The sequence below is a fragment of the Palaemon carinicauda genome, chromosome 9 (genome assembly GCF_036898095.1).
Source record: "Palaemon carinicauda isolate YSFRI2023 chromosome 9, ASM3689809v2, whole genome shotgun sequence".
Taxonomy (NCBI): Eukaryota; Metazoa; Arthropoda; class Malacostraca; order Decapoda; family Palaemonidae; genus Palaemon; species Palaemon carinicauda.
Window position 1 is genome coordinate 126692465 of NC_090733.1, and position 5033 is coordinate 126697497.

Sequence of the window (5033 nt, forward strand, 5' to 3'; positions counted from 1 at the left end):
AGTCAGCATCTTTAAAATCTGAACAAGTTACAAACGATTGGGGGAAGTTCATTCAAAGAGTCCCAGTCAGCATCTTTAAAATCTGAACAAGTTACAAACGATTGGGGGAAGTTCATTCAAAGAGTCCCACTCAGCATCTTTAAAATCTGAACAAGTTACAAACGATTGGGGGAAGTTCATTCAAAGAGTCGCACTCAGCATCTTTAAAATCTGAACAAGTTACAAACGATTGGGGGAAGTTCATTCAAAGAGTCGCACTCAGCATCTTTAAAATCTGAACAAGTTACCAACGATTGGGGGAAGTTCATTCAAAGAGTCCCACTCAGCATCTTTAAAATCTGAACAAGTTACAAACGATTGGGGGAAGTTCATTCAAAGAGTCCCACTCAGCATCTTTAAAATCTGAACAAGTTACAAACGATTGGGGGAAGTTCATTCAAAGAGTCCCACTCAGCATCTTTAAAATCTGAACAAGTTACAAACGATTGGGGGAAGTTCATTCAAAGAGTCGCACTCAGCATCTTTAAAATCTGAACAAGTTTAAACGATTGGGGGAAGTTCATTTAAAGAGTCCCACTCAGCATCTTTAAAATCTGAACAAGTTTAAACGATTGGGGGAAGTTCATTCAAAGAGTCCCACTCAGCATCTTTAAAATCTGAACAAGTTACAAACGATTGGGGGAAGTTCATTCAAAGAGTCCCACTCAGCATCTTTAAAATCTGAACAAGTTACAAACGATTGGGGGAAGTTCATTCAAAGAGTCCCACTCAGCATCTTTAAAATCTGAACAAGTTACCAACGATTGGGGGAAGTTCATTCAAAGAGTCCCACTCAGCATCTTTAAAATCTGAACAAGTTACCAACGATTGGGGGAAGTTCATTCGAAGAGTCCCACTCAGCATCTTTAAAATCTGAACAAGTTACCAACGATTGGGGGAAGTTCATTCAAAGAGTCCCACTCAGCATCTTTAAAATCTGAACAAGTTACCAACGATTGGGGGAAGTTCATTCAAAGAGTCCCACTCAGCATCTTTAAAATCTGAACAAGTTACCAACGATTGGGGGAAGTTCATTCAAAGAGTCCCACTCAGCATCTTTAAAATCTGAACAAGTTACCAACGATTGGGGGAAGTTCATTCAAAGAGTCCCACTCAGCATCTTTAAAATCTGAACAAGTTACCAACGATTGGGGGAAGTTCATTCAAAGAGTCCCACTCAGCATCTTTAAAATCTGAACAAGTTACCAACGATTGGGGGAAGTTCATTCAAAGAGTCCCACTCAGCATCTTTAAAATCTGAACAAGTTACCAACGATTGGGGGAAGTTCATTCAAAGAGTCCCACTCAGCATCTTTAAAATCTGAACAAGTTACCAACGATTGGGGGAAGTTCATTCAAAGAGTCCCACTCAGCATCTTTAAAATCTGAACAAGTTACAAACGATTGGGGGAAGTTCATTCAAAGAGTCCCACTCAGCATCTTTAAAATCTGAACAAGTTACAAACGATTGGGGGAAGTTCATTCAAAGAGTCCCACTCAGCATCTTTAAAATCTGAACAAGTTACAAACGATTGGGGGAAGTTCATTCAAAGAGTCCCACTCAGCATCTTTAAAATCTGAACAAGTTACAAACGATTGGGGGAAGTTCATTCAAAGAGTCCCACTCAGCATCTTTAAAATCTGAACAAGTTACAAACGATTGGGGGAAGTTCATTCAAAGAGTCCCACTCAGCATCTTTAAAATCTGAACAAGTTACAAACGATTGGCGGAAGTTCATTCAAAGAGTCCCACTCAGCATCTTTAAAATCTGAACAAGTTACAAACGATTGGCGGAAGTTCATTCAAAGAGTCCCACTCAGCATCTTTAAAATCTGAACAAGTTACAAACGATTGGCGGAAGTTCATTCAAAGAGTCCCACTCAGCATCTTTAAAATCTGAACAAGTTACAAACGATTGGCGGAAGTTCATTCAAAGAGTCCCACTCAGCATCTTTAAAATCTGAACAAGTTCAAGCGATTGGCGGAAGTTCATTCAAAGAGTCCCAGTCAGCATCTTTAAAATCTGAACAAGTTCAAGCGATTGGCGGAAGTTCATTCAAAGAGTCCCAGTCAGCATCTTTAAAATCTGAACAAGTTCAAGCGATTGGGGGAAGTTCATTCAAAGTGTCCCAGTCAGCATCTTTAAAATCTGAACAAGTTTAAGCGATTGGGGGTAGTTCATTCAAAGTGTCCCAGTCAGCATCTTTAAAATCTGAACAAGTTCAAACGATTGGCGGAAGTTCATTCAAAGAGTCCCAGTCAGCATCTTTAAAATCTGAACAAGTTCAAACGATTGGCGGAAGTTCATTCAAAGAGTCCCAGTCAGCATCTTCAAAATCTGAACAAGTTTAAACGATTGGCGGAAGTTCATTCAAAGAGTCCCACTCAGCATCTTTAAAATCTGAACAAGTTTAAACGATTGGCGGAAGTTCATTCAAAGTGTCCCACTCAGCATCTTTAAAATCTGAACAAGTTACAAACGATTGGGGGAAGTTCATTCAAGGAGTCCCACTCAGCATCTTTAAAATCTGAACAAGTTTAAACGATTGGGGAATTTCATTCAAAGAGTCCCACTCAGCATCTTTAAAATCTGAACAAGTTTAAACGATTGGGGGAAGTTCATTCAAAGAGTCCCACTCAGCATCTTCAAAATCTGAACAAGTTACAAACGATTGGGGGATGTTCATTTAAAGAGTCCCACTCAGCATCTTTAAAATCTGAACAAGTTACAAACGATTGGGGGATGTTCATTTAAAGAGTCCCACTCAGCATCTTTAAAATCTGAACAAGTTACAAACGATTGGGGGAAGTTCATTCAAAGAGTCCCACTCAGCATCTTTAAAATCTGAACAAGTTACAAACGATTGGGGGAAGTTCATTCAAAGAGTCCCACTCAGCATCTTTAAAATCTGAACAAGTTACAAACGATTGGGGGAAGTTCATTCAAAGAGTCCCACTCAGCATCTTTAAAATCTGAACAAGTTCAAACGATTGGCGGAAGTTCATTCAAAGAGTCCCACTCAGCATCTTTAAAATCTGAACAAGTTACAAACGATTGGGGGAAGTTCATTCAAAGAGTCCCACTCAGCATCTTTAAAATCTGAACAAGTTACAAACGATTGGGGGAAGTTCATTCAAAGAGTCCCACTCAGCATCTTTAAAATCTGAACAAGTTACAAACGATTGGGGGAAGTTCATTCAAAGAGTCCCACTCAGCATCTTTAAAATCTGAACAAGTTACAAACGATTGGCGGAAGTTCATTCAAAGAGTCCCACTCAGCATCTTTAAAATCTGAACAAGTTACAAACGATTGGCGGAAGTTCATTCAAAGAGTCCCACTCAGCATCTTTAAAATCTGAACAAGTTCATGCGATTGGCGGAAGTTCATTCAAAGAGTCCCAGTCAGCATCTTTAAAATCTGAACAAGTTTAAGCGATTGGGGGAAGTTCATTCAAAGTGTCCCAGTCAGCATCTTTAAAATCTGAACAAGTTTAAGCGATTGGGGGAAGTTCATTCAAAGAGTCCCAGTCAGCATCTTTAAAATCTGAACAAGTTCAAACGATTGGCGGAAGTTCATTCAAAGAGTCCCACTCAGCATCTTTAAAATCTGAACAAGTTACAAACGATTGGGGGAAGTTCATTCAAAGAGTCCCACTCATCATCTTTAAAATCTGAACAAGTTTAAACGATTGGGGGAAGTTCATTCAAAGAGTCCCACTCAGCATCTTTAAAATCTGAACAAGTTTAAACGATTGGGGGAAGTTCATTTAAAGAGTCGCACTCAGCATCTTTAAAATCTGAACAAGTTACAAACGATTGGGGGAAGTTCATTTAAAGAGTCCCACTCATCATCTTTAAAATCTGAACAAGTTTAAACGATTGGGGGAAGTTCATTCAAAGAGTCCCACTCAGCATCTTTAAAATCTGAACAAGTTTAAACGATTGGGGGAAGTTCATTTAAAGAGTCGCACTCAGCATCTTTAAAATCTGAACAAGTTACAAACGATTGGGGGAAGTTCATTCAAAGAGTCCCAGTCAGCATCTTTAAAATCTGAACAAGTTACAAACGATTGGGGGAAGTTCATTCAAAGAGTCCCAGTCAGCATCTTTAAAATCTGAACAAGTTACAAACGATTGGGGGAAGTTCATTCAAAGAGTCGCACTCAGCATCTTTAAAATCTGAACAAGTTACAAACGATTGGGGGAAGTTCATTCAAAGAGTCGCACTCAGCATCTTTAAAATCTGAACAAGTTACAAACGATTGGGGGAAGTTCATTCAAAGAGTCGCACTCAGCATCTTTAAAATCTGAACAAGTTACAAACGATTGGGGGAAGTTCATTCAAAGAGTCCCACTCAGCATCTTTAAAATCTGAACAAGTTACAAACGATTGGGGGAAGTTCATTCAAAGAGTCCCACTCAGCATCTTTAAAATCTGAACAAGTTACAAACGATTGGGGGAAGTTCATTCAAAGAGTCCCACTCAGCATCTTTAAAATCTGAACAAGTTACAAACGATTGGGGGAAGTTCATTCAAAGAGTCCCACTCAGCATCTTTAAAATCTGAACAAGTTACAAACGATTGGGGGAAGTTCATTCAAAGAGTCCCACTCAGCATCTTTAAAATCTGAACAAGTTACAAACGATTGGGGGAAGTTCATTCAAAGAGTCCCACTCAGCATCTTTAAAATCTGAACAAGTTTAAACGATTGGGGGAAGTTCATTTAAAGAGTCCCACTCAGCATCTTTAAAATCTGAACAAGTTTAAACGATTGGGGGAAGTTCATTCAAAGAGTCCCACTCAGCATCTTTAAAATCTGAACAAGTTACAAACGATTGGGGGAAGTTCATTCAAAGAGTCCCATTCAGCATCTTTAAAATCTGAACAAGTTACAAACGATTGGGGGAAGTTCATTCAAAGAGTCCCACTCAGCATCTTTAAAATCTGAACAAGTTACAAACGATTGGGGGAAGTTCATTCAAAGAGTCCCA